General features: G+C 40.9%; 1 protein-coding gene across 1 annotated transcript in view; it reads left to right on the top strand.

Annotated features, from left to right (window-relative positions):
* Nucleotides 1–883: 883 nt before the first annotated feature.
* The window catches only part of CHST8 (carbohydrate sulfotransferase 8), a 212,218-nt gene continuing 188,542 nt past the window's right edge, over nt 884–24,559 (top strand). The window contains exon 1 of the mRNA XM_074293217.1: nt 884–1,684. The gene's annotated coding sequence lies outside the window, so the exon portion shown is untranslated. The remainder of the gene's footprint in view (nt 1,685–24,559) is intronic.

Below are 24,559 nucleotides of genomic sequence, written 5' to 3'. Positions count from 1 at the left end.
TTCAGTGCCCTATTCACTATGCCACCTAGCTGCAAGGGCTACCTACAGGCATCTAATCCCAGGCTGCCGAAAGGAAATGTTTAAACATTTCGTAATGAACCTCTTCTACTGCTCCCCACGAACACAGGGGCTTTCTAGTCGTGTGGTCCAGGTCTTATTAACTACAAAGCCTCGGATAGACCTTGAGCCCTGGGGATTGGCACTGAGACGTAGGACCGTTTGGGTTCGCTTGGAACCCTTCCCATTCCTCTAATGATGGAAGCAGGCGAGTCAGGGTATTCTGCAGATGCCTTCTCCTTCAGTTTAGGCCTGAGCTGAGCATGCTCCTTGACTGGCAGTGAATCCAAGTCCCTTGGCTGTTCCGAAGGATAGTGGCCAAAGTTAGAGCTCGAAGGTGGGGATAAGGGTGATTTAGGACATGACACTCTTCGGGATCAGGAGGGCACAAATCAGGACCCTGGGTAACCTTTTTCCAGCCTGTGCATTCAGGAGTCTTGTTTCAGCCGGGTCTACTGGGGCTGCTATCCTCGAACTCGAAAAGTTGAATCTTCCAGGAGTGGAAGTCCACAGAGAGGACAATCTGCTTTCGGGATCGGCGGACCCCGATACCAGAAGAGTTCGATCCCGGATCGTTGCACTCCTTCACCTCCTTCCTGTTTGCTTTGTCTCTCCCCACAGCAGCTCCATCCCTCCCCACTTCTCCCTGTCTCATACCCTAGCCTAGCCCTGAAGCCTCGGGCTTCTCGGACAACGTTCCTATTAGTAACGCAGGCGCTGACTCCGAAATTCCGAAAGCCCCGCGCGGCGCCGCGCCCGGAAGCCCGCACCTATGCGCCTCGCGCAGCGCACCTAGGCACACCCCAGGGCTGCGGCCGGGAAACAGCCTCGGGTCTCCCCAGAGGCAGAAGCAAAGGCTGAGGGACCCAAGGCTGCTGGGCCGGCCCTTCTTTCCTCCTTAGCCGGGCTTTTCAGAAGGAGGGAGGGATATAAAGAGGCAGCAGCAGCAGCAGGCAGGAGCTGGGCGGAGTGTCCCTGGGCCCCCTCCTCCCAGGGATGGGCGGGGGCGCTATTCCCTGCCGCTCCTCAAGGCAACAGCATCACTTTGCTGGGAGTCTTCCCAGCTAGAGAGCCGGGCCGGCGGCGGTGGCGCGGGAGAAAGCGAGCCGAGAGGTGGAAGGAAAAAAGGTGGGTGGAAGGAAGAGGGAGAAAGGAGGAAGGAAGAAAGGAAGAAGGAAGGGCCGGCGAGAAACAGAGGGAAGCAGCAGTTTCTCCCCCCGATTGCCTGTCCCACTTTCCTCCTCCCCAGCCGAGTTTGTTCCCGTTGGTCAGGAGCCGGGGAGCACAGGCTGGGCTGCTTGAGCCCAAGCCCGAACCGGAGCAGGAGCAGGAACTGAGGAGAAGCTCGGCTTCGCTCGCTCGGATCGGTTTCACCGGCTGGGCTGGGCTAGGCAGGGCAGGGCTGGGCTGGGCTGGGCAAGGCTGCTGGACGTTCCTGACCGCCGGGAGAGGAGTGAGCCCGAGCGGGGACAGGAGCGGGCGCCGCTTAGCTCTGGCAAGAGGAGACCCAGTTGCCGAGGACAGCTCCTTGAGTCCCCCTGGGCTGGAGGCGCCGGCTGCCCTGGGACTTCACCGCTGGCTGCCGCCGCCGCCTCTACTGCTGCTACTAGCTTCCAGACTCGGTCAGGTGAGTGAGGAGCTGCGCGCCCCAGCCCCGCGGGGCTCTCCCTGCGCCCCCTGTCCTCCCCTTCGCGCCGGGGTAGGGCCGCGGCACTCCAGGCAGCCGGAGGACGAGGTAGGTGGCTGGCCGGGATGCGCGAGATTCCTTCCCTCCAGCTCTGCCTTCTCCCCGCTCTGCCGGTTTGCCGCCCTCTCCGCTCCTCAGGGCCCCGCTGAGGCTTTTCGTGACGTTAGTCCAGCACTTTGGGGAAAGAAGGGGCACCCGGGCTGCGAGAACTTTAAATAAAATGAAAACTCATTAAAGTGCAGGTAGATGGACTAGCGCTGACTTCCTCCAGGCTGGGTCGAGCGGCCCTGGAACATACTCGCCCCTCAGACCGGGGTGGGTGGATAGGTGGAAGGAAGGGAAAAGGAAAAGATACAGCGATCAGGGAGGAAGTGGGGATGCATCGTGCTGGAGCCAAAGCTGGATGGACTTTCATCACGCTTCGGAGTTGGAGGCAAGAGAGGAGAATATTCTAGGCTTTTAATACTATAGAAAACTGCTTCTGGGACTGAAAGCTCCGGGTGCATTCATAAGCCAGGTGTTGGGCGAGGTTTTGATTTGTTTTATTTATTTTTTTTCTTTCTTTCATGGAATGTATAGTATGATTGGTGATGTCTTTTTAATAATCCGAATTTTATTTAGAGGTGGGAGAACATCTCAGTAAGCAGAAAATTACTGAGATGATTTCACACTATATTTTTTTTCTGTAGTTAACATTTTGATCTTTACTTACAAAATGCAAATTATTGTCGTCCCCTATGCCTTCACCTTCCCTAAAGATTTACCTTCCCCCCCCCCCCCCGAGTTTGGTGCACTTTGGGGTCTAATTTGGTTTGTTTTGAATTCAGAAGGGGGTTCTCCTTGCTCCCCCTCTTGGTTGGGTGGGGAAAGTTTAGTGAAGTCGGATCTCCGTAGTCAGGAAAGAGGCACTGACACCTGGGCATATCTCCCCTCAGCCCCCTTCCCTATTATTCTCTCCCTCACCCCCCGGAAAGCCTTTAGTGCTAATTGGGAATTTCTAGTTCTAAATCCCGGACACCGGACACACAGAATAGGGAAGTGAGCTGTTACTTATTGCGAAGAGTCTTAGACACTTGGCGGGGTCTGGAGTAGTCGAAGTTCGAGGTTGGAGGGCTTGAAGTAGTGGCAGTGCTTTAAAAAAAAAAAAAAAAAAAAAAAGAAGGAAGGAAGGAAGGAAGGGAAGGAGGGAGGGAGGGAGGGAAACCCATTTAGGGGCATACTTTTTTACTTTGTCCCAGAAATGCTCTTTTTTCCTGAAACCTTTTCCCTCCTCTGAGTGTATTTTTTTCCTCACCACACCTTCCTCCTTTAACTAGATCCCCCTTAAGTAGCTGTTGTTACCAGGATGCAGTCAAGAGCCTTCAATAAGAGGGGCTCCCTCTCTCGTTTTCCATCTCACTTATTCCTACCTGAAAAGCAAGATTTCTTTCACTTAGATCTTGTCTTTTGAAGGCTGCTCAGGGTTGGGGCTTTTAGGCTGTAAAGGAAATGGAGGGGGGGGTGTGTCAGACCTTTCATTGCAAAATGTGCACTCATTCACCCTTTCCAGTCTGGCCCCTTGAGTTCCTGCTGGAAGTTTGTAGATTGGTCTATACCATGAACAGTGTGATATATTGGAAAGAATACAGGATTGGCAGGTAGAAAACCCCAATTGTTTTTATTAATATTAACTCACCACTCAATGAGGCCCTGAAGAGGAAAGGATTTGCAAATGTTTTCTTCTTCAGAGCCTCATTTGGCAGTCCCGTAAGCCTCTTCCAGGCCTGATACTTGGTCACAGGGAATCGGTGATCTAGCTTCCGAGTCCTTGCAAAGGAGGAACCAACAACTGGTGTTGTCTGTCTCCTGAACTGTACATTTCTTGGCCTCTCAAACTTGAATGAAAGGTCTGTGCATTTTCCCCAGGTGTTATGGTTTCTCTCAATAGAAATGGTAAGTGCAGCTAGAGAACAAAGGGAAAGCTGCTCTTGGGTGCTGGGATTGTCTGGTCCCTCTTGGAGTTAGATATGTGTCTTAAGAGACTTTAGACTTTAGTATTTCTTCCAGGCTCCACATTAAGAAGCAGCAACTTGGTGCAGTAGGAGAGAAGGGGGTATTGTTTGTCCTTCATTCTTGAAAAGGAACATAAGGGGAAGTAGTTCCATAACATGCAAATGAATTGGATTTAAGTGAGGAAGGGCTATATAAGGTCACCTGCCTCATTTTCTCCTTCAGAGCCATCTGGGTCCAGTGGCAAGATATAGATCAAAATGACAAAGCATTGGGTAGAAGTGCTGGAGTCCGAGGACATAGATTAAAAAAGTCTATGCCATTTGTCATCTGGATGACTTTGATCAAGTCACTTAACCCCTGTTAAATTAGGGAATTAGACCAAATGACCTCTAAGATCCATCCTTTCTACTTCTAAGATCATGATCCTTGAGATCCCTTAAGAGCCCCAAGGTTTTGTGATTTCACCTGACCCCAACTGGGGTGGGCGGAGACAGGGAGATACTTAGCAATAGCATGACCATTTTCCCTTCTCTGGGTGATACCCTGAAAGGAAAGTGTCCTTTGCTTCACCTTGGACTAATGCTAGTGGGGAAGGGGACACACACACACACACACACACACACACACACACACACACGATACCTTTCATGATTCTCTCTCTGTCTTCCTAGCAGCAGCTTTGTGAAGTAGGAAGGATAAACATCCAGATCCTCTTTTGAATTCATAAGCTTCTAAATTAAACTTTTGCTGACACCTGCTCCCTCCACCCAGCCAAAGAAAATGGAAGAGATACTGAGTGTCTATAGTTCTCAGACTGAGGAAAGTGTATTTGTAGAATGACTGAGGGATGGAAGGTGAATGGAAGTTGTAGCCTGAGCTGGGAGATTATTCTGTCATTAGCTACATAGTGATATCAGAATCTCCAATTTGGATCCGATGTCCAGAGAATACCTATCAGGAGCAACCAAAACTAGATCCTTGAGAAATGGATAATCAATAATTGATTAACATGAAATACTTAGTGGGTGAAGAATGCCCCTTCTCTCAGCACACAGACCATACCCTTTTTGGTGTGCCATGTTGTATAGTGACTTATGCTTCAAACTCAGGCCCTACACATTAATACCCTGACAGGTTATTTGTTTACCTGGGACCCACGTATGCGGGAGTGAATTATGTTTCTTCAGCATTGATTTTTTTTTAAAAGACCCCAAATTAAAAAGTCGAGGCTTTCTTAGCATAAGGTCAGGATTAATTATTTACATGGAGACATCAATCAGCAAGTGTGGATGACTTATTTATAAATCACCGAGGCTGCAAAAGTCAATGCTCCTTCTGATTTCCTGTCACTACCAAAACATAGAATATCTAAGCTGGGCCTGTGTGACCTTTGGATTTGGGGAAAGTTTCCTCTCTGCTGGCATCTGGAGGAAGATGCTTTGTAACTTGAGTTGCTTTCTGATGTGCCTTTTTAATCTTGTAAGCGGAATGTCACTTGGGAAATTTCATGCATATTTGCTGTGTTTCAGTAATGAACATTTACTGATTACAGGGCATCCAGGGAATTTAGCTTTTTAAACATTTATTCAAATCTCTGTTTATGTAAGCTAATAAGTCTGGAAAAGTTCAGGAATTCACTTTCTTGAGCCACATGATTATTTAAAAAATGTGGTAGGGCTCATCTCAGTCTTTGTCTCCAGTTCACTTTTTTGAGAACTGCAACATAACATGGTCTTACATGGAAACTTTGTGAAGATGCATTGTATTGCTCTTACTCACAATTAATGCCAGAAATCAATTGCCTTCCATGCTTTTTATGACTTTGCTGATCACAGGCAGGATGGCACTGTAAAAGCTTTTATTGCTATGTGTTGATTATTTCTGTGGTGGGAAGGAGACAGCTAAGGAAGTTTGCTGGAAGATGTTGGTGCTGGAGAATCAAATCACAGAGAGCAGGATCCTTCTAGGGCAGAGATGGGGATCAGCTGAATGGCCCAAGATTTCATTTGGTCTGGCCCTGCCAAGACAACTGCAAACAATAATAAGCTAAAAGGTAGATACAACAACCTTCCACTGTTTGAGTTCTTAAGTTGATAATTTTGTATGGCCTGCAAATGATGTTATAAATATCCAAATGGCCCTTGGCAGAAAAAAAAAAAGTTTCCCATTCCTATTCTAGGTTTAGGAATCTTCTCAGAGCATCTTTGAGGTCTCACAGTAGTGCTTGGTTCAGTTTAATGCAGACTCTGACTGGCTTATTGTCTAGGCACCAAAAGGGATACTTAGCTATACAATATTGCCTGCATCTATTTTTAATTTGGAAAAACATACAACACAACCCCTACCTCTTCATATCCTTCTCCAGTTCATTATTGTAGAAATCTTAAAATTTTCCAACAAGAGGACATGTTAACATAGCCCGGACAGTAATGTTGGTAAAAGAATTCACTTTCTGAATAAATAATGAATGCCATTAGAATCAGTAAACGTTGTAGAAGGAAATTAGCCAAACCATTAGGGCATAAGTTACACACTCAAGGTTAATGTAGTGGTTTAAAAAGGTGATGGCTTTGTCTGTGGGGTCTGCCTTATAATGATCAGTTAAAGACTTTATGCCAGATTACATGGATCACTGTGACTTTTTGCTTATAAATGGAAATCCTTTCTGTCCAAGAGTGTCAGGAAACCTTAAGTTGGACAGGTCTGTGCTGAGAGAGCAAACTATACCAGGAGTCCCATTATAGAAGTCTGAGCAAAGGGACTCTATACAACCCTCTAGGCAGAATGTTGCTATTGTTCAGTCATGTCTGACTATTTGTGACTCTGTGTACCATAGCATACCAGGCTCTTCTATACAACTTCTGATCTGAGGGATTTATCTTCTGATGTCATATCTTATAGTATTTTAATGCTGTTCATGGGATTTTCTTGGCAAAGATACTGAAGTGGTTTGCTATTTCCTTGGTCCAGTGGATCATCTTCTTTTAGAACTTTCCATAATGACCTGTCTATCTTGGTAACTCTGCATGGCATAGTTTCCTTGACTTATGAAAGCTCCTCCACCATGACAAGACAGAGATACAGGAGAGACAGGCTTCAGAAGGGCTATTTTGCATCATCACACAAAGAAAGTAGAATGAAATTTGTGGATATGAATGAATGCAAAGCTTTAGGGGCTAAAGTAGTACTCTCTCTAGCCTCTATTCTTTTCAGATTTCTTATTATAGAAATGATTCAACATTCAAGATTGACCTTGAGCTGGAAGAAATCTTCAAGGTTACCTAGTCTAGTCAAATGAAATCAGGCAGAAGAATTCCTATAGGTTACATATTGACTTAGTTTTAAAAAGTAATGTTATCTATGTTTTATTAGATTTTTATTTATTTTATTAAATATATCCCAGTTCTATTTTTAAGGGAAGGAATGTTTTACATTTGATAGTCCAACCTTCTTATTCTACAAAGGAAAAGAAACCTCAGGCATAAGAAGGTAGTTAGATGGCTTACTGAATAGAGCACAGGATCTAGAGTTAGAAAGACCTGAATTCAAATCCTGCATCAAGTATGTGACTTGGAAAGTCACTTAATTTCAATTTATTTCCTCAACTGTAGAACAATGGATAATAATAACAACTATCTCCTGGAGTTATTGTGAGAATCAAGTAAAAAAAACATGATGTTTTGTAACAGTGCAATTTTAAGCTTTAATGGTTTAAAAATGCACTAAGACTTGGAACATCATATTTGTAAAACACTTTATAAAACTTAAAACCTTTGCAAACCTGCCATTTTGTCACTATACAAATGAGTGGTGCTATTATTATTATTATTATTATTATAATTATAATTATTATTATCATGATCATCATTATTCACAGTCACAGAGGTTCAGAGTGGCAGAGCCCAAATTTGAAAGTGGAATATTTGATCCTGACCACTGTAGTAGGAAAAGTAAGAGCTGCTAGCATCTGTAGGGAGGGAAATAGTCTGTAAGAGGGCTTGCTGGTTAACAATGTTCTTAGGTTGGTTAAAAATTCAACTTTAGTCCCAGCCTTGGGCAGGAGGGGGGAATGCCTGTGTTCACATCAGTTGACAAGAAGAAACAATATTGATTCTCTCTCAAAAGCAACCTTTAGGAAAGTCACGGTTTGCACATATACATTCCTAGGGGTCTGAGCTTTGCACGTGTGGGATCATACTAAGGCAGCTGCCTAGTTTTCACTTTCTCCTTTCTCATCTTTGTCTCCTGTTCCTTCAGCTAAAATACCACCTTCTGCAAGAAACCTTTCCCAATCCGCCTTAATACTGGTGGAAGCTAGTGCCTTCCCTCTGAGATTATCTCTAATTTATCATGTGTGTAATTTGTTTGCACTTGTTTGCATGTTATCTCCTTCATTAGACTGAGATACTTAGGAGCACAGGCTTTTTTTTTTTTTTTATGTCTTTTCTGTGTATCTCCAGCACTTTGCAGTGTCTGGTACATAGTAGATGCTTAATAAATACTTCTTGACTTGGTTGTATGTCTGATCTTACAAACATTTATTAAATATCTATTGTGTTGAAGATGTTGTCCCAGGAGTGGAGTAGAACATTTAGAGACTGGCTTCTGGGTAAATGAACAAGGCAGCTCCTGAAGGCTTGCTGGATTGCCAATGTTGGAGCTGGAACTGAATCCTCAGCTGATTCTTTAATTCTGCTCAGTACCTAGGATTGGGATGTCTTTTCTCTGGACATCCTTGAGAGAGCTTGTCTGATTGATATAGTTAAGGCATATTTAGAAATATGAGTATGAAGAGCATTACCCTGACAACCTCTCCCTCTCCCCAAGTACCTGGATAAATAATACTTTTTGCATTTCTCCATTGTACGGCACTTAGGATGGGAACAAACATTAAGTGCTAGGCACTGTACTAAGTTATTTACATAACTCATAGTAACCCTTTGTTATTGAACTATTACTGTAGGTGTTATTATCATTACCATTTTACACATGAGGAAACAAAGCACCCAGAGATTAAATCACACAGCTGGTTATTAGCTGATTATTAGCTGAAGCTAGATTTGAACCTGAGTCTTCCTGATTCCAAGCTCAGCTTCATGTCTACTTTGCCACCCAGGTGATATTCTTAAAGTCGTGTCCCAAGTGTTTTTATATTGGATTAAACTAGAAAAGGATCAGTTGCATGCTTCTAACAGATAACAATGTCTTATCCTGGCCATCTCACTCATTTCTAGGTAAGTCTTTGTATTTAAAGGCTCAGAGGACTGTACAATAGCTGGAGGCTAGCTAGCCAGAGTCAGGAAAGCCTGAATTTGTATCCTCCCTCAAACACTCAGTAGTTTCATAACCCCTGTGCACATAAGTGTCAGCTTCAGTTTCTTCATCTGTATCATGAAGATTGCAATTATACCTACCCCACTGGGTGGTTGTAATGCTTAAATTCGATCATATGTGTAAAGTACTTACCTAAATTTAGACTTTTATATGAATATCAGTTATTATTATTATTTGTCATGATCTGCAAACTAGATTTGTTCTCTCATGAAGGAAATAAGCCCTGACTGCCAGTAAATGTTTAACAATCAGCTCACTCCCAACATATATATTACATATAATTTTTACATATATGATACATTTTAAAGTATGGTCTGAAATACTAATGTATTCTCCATCACTCTCTACTCTGTTGTTGTTTGTCATTTGTTCTCAGAGAGGGCCATGACTTCAGCCAGGTGAAGCCATAACATGCAAGTGAATTAGATTTAGGTGAGGGAGGCTGGGCAAAGTCACTGGACTCACTTTCTTCTCCGGAATAGTTTATGGTTTAGGGGCATTTCAGAAATCAGAATGACTGTATATGGCCCTGGAGGCAGCGGGAGACCTTGACCTTTTTAAGCTAAGGTCTTTCCCAGCTCTGTTTGGCTGAGGCAACACCCATTCTGTGATTCAGGCTAGGTTGTTGTTCTTGTTCTTAAAGGGGACTGTGGGAGGTGATGCTATGCACACAATTGAATTGGATTTAAATGAGGGAGGGCTGTCTTAGGTCACCTGCCTCACTTTCCCCTCCAAAACCATCTGGGTCCAGTGGTCAGATAGAGAACAGGTCGACTGGAAATGGCCCTCAATACAGTGAGAAGCAACAAACAAAATAGTAAGTCAAACCCTGATTTGTACAATGCCAATTTCTAAGGAATAAATATTCACCTTAAAAATTTAATAGTTGATTCTGGGTTTGAGCCACTACTGGTAATGAGATTAAATGCAAGCAGTGCTGGAAAGGCAGTTTCCTAATCCTGATGGTTCTCCAGAGGTCCCCAGCAGCTCTTCAAGGTGCTGTCTGTCCTTTAAACTTTACTCCTTTCTTCCCACCCCTGCTCCAAATATAAAGCTTCTTAAGTCCAGGCAGATGTTCTTGGTATTGACTGGTTACAAGGACTTCATCCTTGTCGCCGACAGCAGAGTGGTATTGAAAGGATGCTTGATATAGAATCAGAAGACCTGGATGCAATTTCTGACTCAGCTACTTACTAGCTATGTGATCTCAGGCAAGTTGGTTTTTCTCTCTGAACCTCAGTTACACCATCAATAAAATGAGGAAGTTAGATTAGTTCAGATTAAAACACTTTTCAACTCCAAAGCCTATAATCCTGTGAACTAGTTCTACCCCCTCCTCTCGCCCAGCCCCATCCATGTTCTCTTGATATTCTGTTAAATCTTCTGGCTTCTGTGTTTCATGTTTCGTGAGACCATGTTTCACCCATCCTGGCTCCCTTATTTGTACTACATGGTCTAGCATCACATCATGGGCACAAAGGAGTCAAAGGTGAATTGGTGGTCTTTCTTTGTTTTTCCTTTGATGTACTGCTGATCCACATTAGAGTTTTTGTTCTGTATTTTGGACCTGGGCTGATTCCTGGAAACATCTAGGTGACATCATGGATACAGAGCTCTACCTGGTCAGGAAGATTCAAATCCTGCCTCATACACTTAGTAGTCATATGAGCCTAGACTAGTCATTGAACCTCTTTCTGCCTCAATTTTCTCATCTGTAAAATGGGAGTGATAATAATAGCATCTATCTCACAGTGAAGGTAAAATGAGCTATTTGTAAAGTGCTCTGCAAACCTTAAAGCATTATATAAATACAAGCAATGTGATTAGAATGAGAATGATGCTGGTGATGCTTGATGTCCTCTCTCTACTTCTGGGGTTGACCACACCTGGTCTGCTTAGCCCACTGAAGTTCAGAACTCCCAAGCTAAGCTAGCCCTCAGCATGCTTGGATATCAGTTGTGGATCACCATACCCTGCTAGATGAATCCTTCTTAAACTAGGGTCTAAGGATGAACTAAGATGGTAAGGAGACCATACCATAAAAAAGTCAGTTGAAATAACTGAGTTTTTTTTAGCCTGGAGAAGAAAGATTTGTAAAGAGGCGGGGAACCTGATTGCTCTCCTCACGTCTTTGAAGGATTTGAAAGGGCTGTCATATGGAGAAGGGAATAGACTTATTCCACTTGGCCCTGGAAAGAAGCTCTAAGAACAAGGCACAGATACCAAAGAGAAGAGGACTTCAACATTTCTAACTGCCTAAAATTTAGAACTGTTCTAAAATAAAATGAGTTAATTTTAAAAGTGGTCAATTCAGATTCCCAGAGGTCTTCAAGCAAAGGCTGGGGAACCACTAATCTAGAATGCTAGGAAGAGAGTCTTGATTAGGAGGAGTGTTCTTTGAGGTAGCTTCCAAAATATTGACATTCTTCCTTTCCTTATCCCCTCCTCCCTTACCTGAACCCTAGTCTATTCCATTCTGCCTCTCACATTCTGGTGTTTCTTATGGCTAAAGAGGTTGCTTGGTTTGAGCTCATTAAATTTTCTTTCATTTCTGCTCCTTTCTGAAACATTCACTTCTTACTAACTCAGCTCACGTTTTGGCTCACCTTCTTCTGCTCTGGTCACTGGGTTCTTGGGCAGAGAATGATGAGTCACCCTGCCTATTCCTCACCACATCCCTATTTCTGGCTGTGTGTTCTGAGGAGAGGAGGCTCAGAGAGACAGTGAGAATGTGTATCACATGGTTCAGGTCACAGTGACCTTGTTCTGTCACTTATTACAGTTCTGGGCAGGTTCCCTGGACAAGACAAATGCAGACTTGGCCATTCCTCATCAAATCAGAGCTGGGAAATATGTGGGACCCCAGGAGAGGTAAACCAGTAAGGGCTGAGCTGATATAGTAAGAAATCTTCACCTTCTTTCAGCCTTTTGGAGAATTCTGGTCCTCATTAGTAGAATTATAGAATCATAGAACTAGAAGTGGAAGGGACTCCTCCTTTTACAAGTGAGAAAACTGAGATCTAGGAAAGTGAAATTATTTACCAAATTCACCAAGAGAATAAGTATTAGAGGTCACATTTGAACCCAAGTTCTTTAACACCAAAATCAATTATTTTTTGATACTTTTTAAAAATTAATTTTATAATTATAACTTTTTTTGACAGTACATATGCATGGGTAATTTTTTACAACATTGTCCCTTGCACTCACTTCTGCTCCGAATTTTCCCCTCCTTCCCTCCATCCCCTACCCTAGATGGCAGGCATTCCCATACATATTAAATATGTTATAGTATATCCTAGATACAATATATATGTGTGCAGAACCGAATTTCTTGTTGCACAGGAAGAATTGGATTCAGAAGGTAAAAATAACCTGGGAAGAAAAACATAAATGCAAACAGTTTACACTCATTTCCCAGTGTTCCTTCTCTGGGTGTAGCTGATTCTGTCCATCGTAATCAATGATTTTTTTTCCACTCTCCCATTCCTATGCCCTAGGAGTTTGGTCTAAGCTGGGCTTTTCCCCAGTTTGAACAGACAGATGCCCTTTTGACAGCCCTGGATGTGACTGGTGAGGCCTCTTGGAGATTACTCCTTGGTTTGGTATATCTGTGCTATATGTTGGGGTGGTGTGGGAGCTGAGGATTACCTTGTGTAGGTAGGACTAGGGGTCGATTGAGGTTTAGCAGCCAGGTCTGTGCCAGCAGCTACTCTGCATTGCCCTAAAATATAAGGATATTTTCTTAGCCCTAAAATGTTTTCTTTTTAACCCTAAAATATGATCCTTTCAATATATGCAACAAAAACATTGTTTTTGTTTTACAAAAGCTTCCTATGAGATTATCTACTGAGCTGCAAAGCACCATAGTAGGCACCTCAGAGAATTTTCTTTAGTTTACTAGGAATATTATCAAGGAAACAAAACACATTGGATGACTCAAACAACCATAAAACCATTTATCAGAAGGGTTGAAACCCCAAATGCAAACTGACATTCTAAATCAACAGCCGACCAAGAAGAGGTCTCAGATAGAAAACATTTGCATAAAACACTCCCACATTTGGTAGAATTGATTAATATTATATAGATAGTCTACGCTAATTGAATTCTCTAGATAATCCAGTCTGGCCATGTTCATTGTAGGTTTTCCAGTCTCTTTCATGTCTTCTTTGTATGTATGGCTATTCCCTTTCCCTTGGGGTACTTGCCCTGGTATTTGTGCCCACTCAAATCCAATTTATTTTCCAGGCCTCAGAATGAATCCTGCCTCTTTTCCCACCTTCATACAGCCTCCTATGATTGCTGCAGCTATCATTGAGATTTCTCTTTCCTGACAAGCCTAATCCATAGCATTTATGATTTATTCCATATTTTTTGCAGATTCCCCAAATGCCCATTTTTCATTTTCTGTAGAACCTAGCTTCTGGGCACAAGTGGGTTCTTAGTAAGGTCAAATACAAATTCCTCTGGTAGTTAAGATCTATTAGAATCTGATTCTAACCTATGTCTTTCCAATTTTATCACACATTATACTCCTTAGGATTCCTTATTTTGGTTAAACTGGTCTTCTGATTATTCCTCACATAGGATATACCATCTTTTGTTCCTCTCCTCCCACTTGTGCTTTTGCATAGGCTCTTTATTATCCCCCTATGCCTAACTTCTCACTTCTGTCTCACAGAATCTCTAGTTTCCTTCAATGCTCCTATCTTTTATATGAATTCTTATCTAATCCTATCTTCCACATACTCATGACTCCCCTCAATAATTTTTCTTCTATTTAATTTGTATATGGTCTATAAAATACATTTAATTGATATCTTTTATTTTTATATAACTTCTTTTGCCTCAACCTTCTCAACAAGAGAGTCTTCTCTTATAATAATTTTTTAAGAAGCAAAAGCTTTACACATTGGAAAAGTCTAATGTTTTATACAGTCTTCTATACTCATGGTTCCCTAATACTATACTGCAAAGAAGTGGTTAAGGGATTTTTTTATAACTTTTTTTTATTAAAGCTTTTTATTTACAAAGCATTTGCATGGGTAATCTTACCAACACTGACCCTTGCATAACTTTTTGTTCCAAATTTTCCCCTCCTTCCCCCCCCCAACTGGCAGGTAGTTCAATACATGTTAAACATGTTGAAGGACACGGAAGATACAATATACGTGTGCAGTTTGTTTTATATTTATGTATTTATACAGTTTTATATATATTTATACAGTTATCTTGTTGCACAAGAAAAATCAGATCAAGAAGGAAGAAAAAGAAAAACAGAAAGAAAATAAAATGCAAGCAAATAACAGAGAGTGAGAATGCTATGTTGTGTTCCACATTCTGTTCCCATGGTTCTCTCTCTGGGTGTAGATGGCTCTCTTCATCACTGCAGAAGTGGAACTGGCATCAATAATCTTATTGGTGAAGAGAGCCACATCTATCAGAATTGATCATTGTATAGTCTTGTTGTTGCCGTGTACAATGATCTCCTGGTCCTGCTCATTTCACTCAGCATCAGATCATGTAAGTCTCTCTAGGACTCTCTGAAATCATCCTGTTTGTCATTTCTTACAAAACAATAATATTTTATAACATTCATATACCATAATTTATTCAGCCATTCTCCAATTGACGGGCATCCACTCAGTTTCCAGTTTCTAGCCACTACAAAGAGGCTGCCACAAACATTTCTGCCCATCTGGGTTCCTTTCCCTCTTTTAATATCTCTTTGGGATATAAGCCCAGTAATAACACTGCTGGGTCAAAGAGAATGAACAGTTTGATAGCCCTTTGGGCATAATTCCAAATTGTTCTCCAGAATGGTTGGATCTGTTCACAGGTCCACCAACAATGTATCAATGTCCCAGTTTTCCCATATCCCTTCCAATATTTTTCATTATTGTTTCCTGTCATCTTAGCCAATCTGCGAGGTGTATAGTGCTATCTCAGAGACCTCTTAATTTGTATTTTTCTGTACATCTCTTCTTTGAGAGAAGCTTAGTCATTATAATTTTCTGGCATTCAGTTTCAGTTGTTTTATTTTGTTGGGTTTTTTTTTTTCATTTGAATTGTTGTATTCATTGGGTATTTTCTTTCCTAGTTCTATTTACTTTATTTTGTACCAGTTATTATTAAGCTTTGCATGCTTCTCTGAATCCTTCATATTTTTCATTTCTTATGGCACAGTAATATTCCATTAGTTTCATATGTCACACTTGGTTTAACTATTCACCAATCAATAGGCATCTACCTTTTAAAGTTTTTTGCTACCACAAAAAATGTTTCCATATATATTGCATATGTATCCACAATATATATGTAAATTGAGTCTCACTCATAGAACAGGAAGAAATTTTTTTTTCCTCTTTGTATCCTCAGCCTTTAGAATATGTAAAAAGTGTTAGATAATAACTCGTGGTATGCAGTAGGTGCTCAATAAATACTTGTCTGATTGGCTTGAATAGCACAATCCATTTTTCTGGTATATCTAGATATTCCAGCCAATTGTTATTCAGTGTCTGGACTATTTCTTATACCCCCAAATGCATTTCTGGGTATTGCTGTTCTCTTATGCTCTCTGAAAATCCTTTGAGCTCAGATTATTTCCCAAGTATGTGTGAATTTTTATTTCTCTAGGGCAAGTCTCATTTTGCTATTTCCTGCCTGTGGTTCTGGCCTCTTTACTTGTGTTGACATTAATCTTCCTCTGCCATTATCAACACTGCCTGTATTCCCACATTTTGGGTCTTAACTATTCTAACAAGAGCAGTCTCTACAAAGGTGATTCAACTTCTTGTGACTTCTCCAGACTCTTAAGTGAAAAAACTTAAACTTGCCCTGAACAATAGGCCTTACCCCTCACCACAGCCCCCATGGCTCTTCCACCTCTGGATTTTCCATCAGCCCTCATTAAGCAAGACTGTGTCCTCCAAGCTCCTTGACCCAAATTTACTATCATGTCTCATCAGAGTGAAAAATGAACCCAAAAGAACAATATGTATAATACCTGCAGCACATGAAGAGAAGTTTGGTAGATGGTTAGCAAAGATGGTAACAAGATTTGGGTAAAAACAAGTGAAAACTTTCATGCTAACTTATTAAATTTAAGGCACACATCTTTTCTATTAGCAAGTTACATGTACTCTTTTATGCTGGTTTTCCTGCCTGTTTGGAGGATTTAATTGTGTTTGTCAGAGTTTGCACGATATGTTAAAATAAAATTGATCAATTTAAAAATAACACCTCCTGTCACACCTACACAGAGTTTTAGCAGTTACAAAACACATTTGCATCCATAAGATCATAGATACAGACTTCTAAGTAGGGCCACACTGGAGCCAATTCTTACCAAGCCAAATGTTAATTTTTTTAGTGTGAGCATCTGTACCTCAGAAACTGGCAAATACTTGCTTGATTTTTTTGTTTTTGTGGATTATCTAGAGTTAAGAAAGTAATGGAGAAAATCTGAATAATACAAGTAAAATGTAAAAGTGGGTAGTGCTTACACTCACCATCCTCCATCTTCTTTACAGTCTTCTCCTAGAAGAGTTGATTGTTAAAGATTTACCAGCATTGTGATGACCAAAAGGAGGGACCATCTAGTCCAAACTGTAATGTTACAGGAGAATAAATGGAGAGCCAGGCCAGTTAATTGACTTGCCCATAGTTACACAGGGTAAAGGTCAGAGGCAAGATTGCTCCCTGCTTTGATTCCAGAGTCAGTTTTCCTTCTGTTGCACTTAGTTCATGTAGTCTTCACAAAATTCCTATGAGGTCAGTAGAATAAGGATTATTATCTCAGTTTTACAGATCAGGAAAGAGGGTCAGAGAGGGGAGAAGATTTGTGCCTATATCCCATCATCCTAAGGACCTATCAGATCTTGAGGTAAATCAGGGATTACATTGCCCACAAAGATTTCTACCTTCTTTTCCACCCTGAGCATCCTCTGGACTTCTGGAGGGGTTTCTCTTGTCACCTATTTTTTCCCTAAGACATTTAAAACCTGTTTTTGGAGGCAAAAAAAGAATACCTACTTTAGTCACTACCTCTTTGACCCTTGCTTGGTCTTGTAGTATTTAAGATGTGAATATTAGAAATCTCACCAGATGCTGATGCTTTTGTCTTTTTTCCCCTTAAAAATTGAAGACTATAAAAAACAAGAAGTCTTGTTAATCAGAGTCTAGTCATTGACAGTTTACTGCATCTGATTGCATCTTCTTTGTCTCTTCCTAAACTTGACATTCCTCTTTTCCTATATGCTCTCCCTCCACTGTTCCAGAAAGGAGAGAACCAAGAAAATACATAGTATTCTGGTTCCTATGCAGTGACCTTCCTGCTGATTATAATTCCCTGGGCTATCTGGGGCTGGTTAACTCCAACTAGTAAAGTGAAGGAATGCCAAGGTCATGGGCTTATTCCTGTGTGTGTCAGATAGCTTTGTTAAGCCCTTAGTAAGAAAATGGGAATAAAAGTGAGCAACTTCTCTCCACGAGAAAAAAAAAAACCAACCCAAATTATGTGTTCTATGAATTGTGGATCATTTGTGTTTATATATAAAAAATGAAATATTTTTGTGTAGCAGGAGGGAGGGATAAGTGTTGGATGGCCCACAAGTGTTGCACTGAGATATATGACATATTAAAAAGCCTAAAGAAAGACTTCAGAAACAGTGTGTAGGTCTTTTGGGAAGGAAGAAAGGAAGAAAGAAAGGAACAAAAGGAAGGAGGAAGAAAGGAAGGAAAGGATAGAGGAAGAAGAGAAGGAAGAAAGAGAGGGAGGAGGGATGGAGGAAGATGAAATGCCAAATTCTTGGAATAGTAAGTAGGTGAGGAATGTGAATAAATCTGAAAAGATATTCTAGAACTAAACTATGAAAGGTTTTAAATATTAGGCTGTAAAATTTGTGTTTTATCATAGGAATAATAGGGAAATGACTTTTTTTGCATAGCTGAGTGATATAGTCAGATCATGCATGTATTAAGAACATTATTTTGGTATCTGTGTGGAAGATGGATTGGAGTGACTGGAAAGAGGGATACCAGTTAAAAAGCAATTTTAAATAGTATAGACAAGAGAGAATTATTTAAACTATGGTGGTGATCTCAAGAATAGTGAGACAGAATCACATATGAAAGATGTTGCAGAAGTTAAAAATGAAAAGATTTGCAAACTGGTTTGGATATGGGAGTGAGAGAATGAAGAGTCCAGAGGTTTCTCTCTGGAATGAGGGATGTCTTTACTGAGGTAGGGATGTTTGGTGGAGGCTGTTTAAGGGAAAAAGATAATGGAGATGTGGTTGAGTTTGAAATTCTAAGAGCAGGTGTCCAATAGGGAGTTGGTATGACACCAGTTCAGGAGAGAGACTAGGACTAGATATATAAATTTGGGAATCATTTGTGTAAAGGTGATAACTGAATCCAAAGGACTTGGTGAGTTCACAAAAGGAGAGAGAATAGTGAGAGAAATGACAAAAAATTACAGACTTGGGAGACAACCATGGTGAGGAGGTAGCAAATGAATGCTCATTCAAGAATTAAGGTTACAGTTCTACAGTCTTAGCTTCTGTTTGACTTGTCTCTCTCTAGCAGAGACAATTACCTCATCTCATGAACTCCTACCCCCAACTGGGGAAAGAAGAGCCCCAAGAAGAGACTAAGAAGGGAGAAAAGCAAAGGAGAATAATGTCACAGAAGCCAAGAGAGTATCTATGAGAAAAGGAGTAATAGTATGCAAAGCTATAAAGAGATGAAAAAGAACAGATCTGACATGCTCAGAATACTACAAAATAAAGGTCTGATTAAAGTCATGTGTTAGGTAATCCAAGGAGGCTCTCTGGAAAAGGTGAACTATGAGCTAGTAGTCAGAATTAAACATGAAAAGGAATTTGGACCAGATTAAAATACTCTTGAGAAGAGGGGGGTCAAGGAGGAGGGATGCTGCATATGTATATAGCACCTGATACTTTCAAACTAGTCCCCCTGAGTGAAAGCCATGAAAAAAGCCTTCCAGAGGTGAGCATGTGGAAGTGGTAAAGCTGAAGAGAGTTTGGAAAAAGCAATGCTGTCTTTTTGTTTTGTTTTGTTTTGAAGGCAGATTAGGAAGGTTTGCATTCCTTTTGTGATAACTAATATGTGAAAGACTTATCAAAGTTTTTTTTAAGCTCTCAATGCTTTCTCTAGAATTGATTTGAAGACTTGGCAGATTTAAGGAATCATTCAGCAATGTTTTTATGGATCGATGCTAATTTGATGCAACAGACCTGAGCACAGTGCCAATTGACTGTCAAACCAATATTAACTGCATGTTTCTCTCCCAGTCTTTGCGGATGGACAGCTCATAAAGATGCACACTTGACAATTATTAGGCTTCTCCTTGGCGACTTCATATGAAATGTTTATCAAAAACTACATAAATATCCCTAAGCTTTGGATCATCAAGAATCTCTGGAAACTCTGAGCCTGGCTTCTGGTGTTTAATATCTCTTTAGGCAGAGCTTTAATGACATACACACACACACACACACATACACACACACACACACACACACACACACACACACACACAGGCAGTGCTATGCAGGAAGTATGTAGCTTTCCTGATTAGAATCCAAAGTTCATCAATAAAAGGAAGACATGCACAATTCTGCAAAATACTATGAGGGTAGTTGGTCCCTCTGGGTATTTATTCGAGATGAAGAAAGAATCAGAGAGGTCATGCTGTGGAACTTTAGGGCTTGGATTTCTCTGGAGGCACAGGATGCACTTAAGGAAAGATAACAAGCCATGGTATAATAGATTAAATTGTCAGCAGAGGCCTGCCCAGTTAGCCAGATGTTTCTCTCCTCCCACAAATGTTGGCATGCCAGTAATCTGTTTTTTGCTCTTCCAATACTAATGGCTACCTTTTGTTTACTTCACGAAAACAAAAGCCTACTGATGGAAGTTTTTATGGTCTGAGGTGGGGAAGGGAAATTATAAAACCTCTGACCTTTCCTCCTTTTTCCATCTAGTCTATGGATTTGATTATTTAATTTTTGTTAGAGGCCAGTAAAATGCTTTCTCTTCTGAAGGGGATAAAATGGCTATAAGTACATTCAGTTCACTTTTTATATATTATCATAATCTGTCATCTCAGTTATGATTTATCTGGCTCGTCCCAAAGTCAGATGGAATAGGTAAAGTTCATCTTTGGGTTAGATCTAACACATAGGCATCCAGGTCTTCTGAGTGATTAAAGGGATCAGTTACCCTTTTCCAGTCAAAGAGGTATTTTGGCTACATGCTTACCCAGGTGATTTGTTATGAAACAATTTTCCCATAAGAGCACCTTCAAGTTGTATACAGAAAGGTCCCTGGAATGTAGAAATCTCTGTTCTACTGATTCCCCAGAAAATATTGTGACTGGCCTGATTTATTAGTAAAATAGTCGATCTCTGGTTGTAAAATAAAGTCAATAGATTTGAACTCTTTTTCAATGAAGGCATATCTTCCCACTTAGTTTCTCTTCCCTCTACTCAAACTTCTCCTGTTCACTTTTGGTATTCTTTCCTTTTCACTGTTCTTCTAACCTGAGTATTCAGTAATGATACTGGAGCTCTCACAGAGGAATAAGGGAAGAGGATAGGAACTATTCACTTTCTCATGAAGAATTGATGGTACCACAATGACTCTTTACTTTGGAGACAATCTTTTTTCCATCCAAATATGATCAGTGTTCTTCATAGGGACTTTTTTTTTTTAAATAAAAAGGTCAAAACCCATAATTTCTCCTGCCAGTATAACCTGGTGATGCTTCTCATTAGGAAGGAGTAGGCTAGTGGCATATTATTTTATATATCACTTTACTGCTTCAGCTTTCCTGATCTCATTATTAATTACTAGTATTTAAATGGGAAAAAAACACAGGAGGAAAAAAAGTATACTAGACTCTTTAATCACAAAGCTTTGTGGGGCATTTTTCTTTCCTTTTTTTCAGAGAGAAATTTGATCTTGGGCAAATGTCGGGGCATTTTTTTGAAGTCTGTGTTACAATATCAGCTCGTTGCAAGCACAGAGCTTCATCTAGATTTCATAAATATTGTATGGGGCTCTATCACCATTGCCTCTCTCATCACCATCTCTGGCTAACTCAAGAGCTCATCCTTTCCCCTACACCTCCCCCTAACCCCCACCATCACACACACACAATTGCAATCCACTGCAGAGTTGTCACGAAAAGCCAATTGGTGATATTTCAATCAGAATGTTCTTATAACAAATTCCATTCAAATTCTCTCTGAAAGGGAGTTAAGGTTTCATCCTGCTGCTTAGAGAGTGATATGCTAAATCCCGCTCCCTGGGACCTGGCAGTCATCCAGAGCTTTGTAATTTATAGTTCTCCTTCCTGATGCTGACGGTGACCTTGGAACCTCACTGCCAGGGATATTTCTTAAGTTCACAATACCTTCTTCCATTCTCCCTTGTGAAATCCCTGCCTATCCCTGAGTGCCCCCCCCCCAATCCAATTGGTTACAGCACACAATTGAAAAAAAAAAAAAGGATGTAAACAGAGTCTGATTAATACATCGGGGCTGTGTAAAAAGCTCCGTGGCAGGTAATTGGGAGATTGTTTGTTGCTGATGACCTTTCCTCTAAAATTTATGTTAGCAAGTAAACAGCTAAAAATTGTGTTTAAAAGTGGTTTATTTCTGACAGAAACTATTAGTTGTCTCTGGAGCACTCCATAGCATAAGTACTCCCTAAAGTAAGGGAAGGAAGCCCTCCACTACTGCCAGTAGCTGTTTCTAGCTGAGGAATAAACAAAATAGCTAAAATTTTTGGTTTTGCAGATTTCCATCAGCAGCTGTTGAACACTGAGCAATAACATGTAAAAGAGGTGAATATGCACAATTATGATCTATGTGGGGCTGCGTGACGGGAGACAGAGTGCTCTAGAGGAGGACACTGAAGACGGGTAATTAAGAGAAGTTAGCGTCTCTTGATGGTTGGTGTAAACATGAGCCTGAGATAGAGAGTTTTTTGGGGGATTCAAAGCATCAGAGACACGCCAGTAAAAGGAAAGCAAAACACCATGCCCTGAATCCTCATTGCCAGAGTTTGTCAGTCAAGCCTGAGGGGTGTTTGGAAACTGCAGAAAAGATCTAATTCAATAGGTTTTTAAACCAGACTTCATCTTCCATTTCTTTATTTGGTCCTAGGAATAGACTGGTTTCTGAGAGGTTAATATCAGGAGGCAACAGGGTACACGACACTGGTTTGAAGAGTTGGACGTGATGGTCTCTGGGGTCCCTTCAAATTCTATGGTTCTGGTACTCTGTGATTTCTAAGAATTTCTAAGAATTTTCAGGGAAAGTAGGGGAAGAGAAAGCCTGCCCTGATATTCCCCCTGCCCCGCTTTAGTTGGAGGGATGAGACCCCCCGGGATGGGATGATTCATTCTGCACTTCCTTTGGATACAGTAAAAGTCAGTCTGCTTTGTCAGCTTTCCTAAGAATATGGTATATTGTGTGAAAATTGGATGCTAACAAGATCTGCATGGATAAATTAGACTCTTAACTTTTTATGTTATTACAAAATTGGAATGGACTCTAATGACAGTAAAAATTAATGTTCTGTTTCAGATAAATGGCACAGCCGTTGTTGAATTCTCCTGATTAGCAAAAAAAAAATTAAATAAATAAAGCTGTGCCACATATTAGAAGCTCTCACACCTCTATCTCGATGTAAGCAGCTTTGTCTTAAACATGTGAACAGTTTAGAAAGGAGTGTGTCTGCCTTGAAAGCCATATCATTAAAATGACAAGGGGAAGTGTGTTGCTTCTGAACAGTAGGGAACCAAGCTCCTTAGATGAATTTTCTGTCATGCCTTGCTGGCAATGAGATCCAGAAGTAGGCCTACCATCTTCAGGAAGCCTTCCCCAGCTGTTCTAGTTATACTCACATAGAACTGTTTGTAAGAATTGTTCACTGCCATCTAGCACATCTCCTAGCCCTTAAAGGCCCTTAATCAAGGATCAGTCACACATCTGTCTTTCCATCTGTGGGTGAGAGTTGACTCCTAACCAGACTGTAAATTATTCAAGGGACTGCACCTGCACCTTGATTTTACTGATCCCCTCTGCTTGACCATCCAAGGGATTGGGTTTAGGTGCATGAAAGGAGATTGATTAATTGGTAGTCACTGAAACTGGCCCAAAATACTTAACCTGAAGCTCAAGATGTTTGTTTTATCAGTTGCAATTCAATTCAAGAAGCATTTACTAAGCACTTACTATGTGCTTGGCAACATACGAGGTTCTCTAGGGATGCTTAGACAAAGACAAACTTGTTTGTTCTTACCCCAAAGAGATTACATTTGGGGGGAAATAATGAATCGATACTCAGTACCTTAATCTTCCCAGAGTCATATTTCAGATTTAGATTATCATTTGTCAGATGACAAATTTGGTTCCCTCTCTGAGTTAAAGTGAGAGCCTAGATCATGTTTCCTATAAAGAACCTATTTCTGTTCAATTACTTAATGACTCAAGGTCTGGTCAGTGACATTTCTGGCCTAAAATAGTGAGTCAGACTCTTAGGAAACTTGGCATTGAAGTAATCATTCCATCCCTAAATATCCTTTATTTACCTGGGGATTGGGGAAGATATGTGAGGAAATAGAAGTAGGCTCTATGTGTAGAAGCTCATAGCCAGAGGCACCTCTGTGGGATGTTAGCATCTCCTCTTGGGATAAACCTTTAAAGGTTCCTATGGGGAAAATGTGGGAACCACAGGCATCCTAGAGTGAACCCGAACAGGTGAACTTTCCATTAAGTTTCAAGAGATGGATCAGGATGCATTACCTGCAGGAGTAATTTGCATTTCTTTATGAAGGCTCTTATTTAGCTAAGTTGGTCTAACAAATCACCAAACTTACTCCTTTTGACCCCATCACAGCCTGTTGATTTTTTTTTAACTGAGAACTTTCCTCTTAAATATTTCCCAAAGAGCTCCAAGAAGTTGCTCCATCTTTTGGCTGAGAAACTCAGAATTGTTTCTCTCTTTCTAACCTGTTCCAAAGTGTAGTGGGTTTAAAGTGCTGAAATCAAATTTGGTGTTTAGTCATCCTATAGTCATGAACCAATGACTTTGTCTCTTTGGCCCTCTTTTCCTCATTGGTAAAATGAGGGAGCTGACTGAAAGGGACCCAGAGTTCTCTTATTTCTCCTTCTACTCATTTCCTGGAAGGGATTTTTTTATTCCAGGTATTACGAGATTTCTCTGTCCAAGGAAGTCTTCTCTTTTAGGTTATACCCTCTAAATTCATACAAGATCAAATGAAGCATCTTTCTATGAAAGTCTTGGAGGCTTTGGCTGACCAAGGCTTAGATATATTCAGACTTCAGGGACATGTAGGTGGAAGGAAGTAAAACATTGGATTCCTGGGGAGATCTTGGAATTTTCTCCATCCTTCCAAGAAGATACACAAAGTCCTCATTTCCCTGGACT

The sequence above is a fragment of the Sminthopsis crassicaudata genome, chromosome 2 (genome assembly GCF_048593235.1).
Source record: "Sminthopsis crassicaudata isolate SCR6 chromosome 2, ASM4859323v1, whole genome shotgun sequence".
Classification (NCBI taxonomy): Eukaryota; Metazoa; Chordata; class Mammalia; order Dasyuromorphia; family Dasyuridae; genus Sminthopsis; species Sminthopsis crassicaudata.
This window is presented reverse-complemented; position numbering and strand designations above follow the sequence as displayed.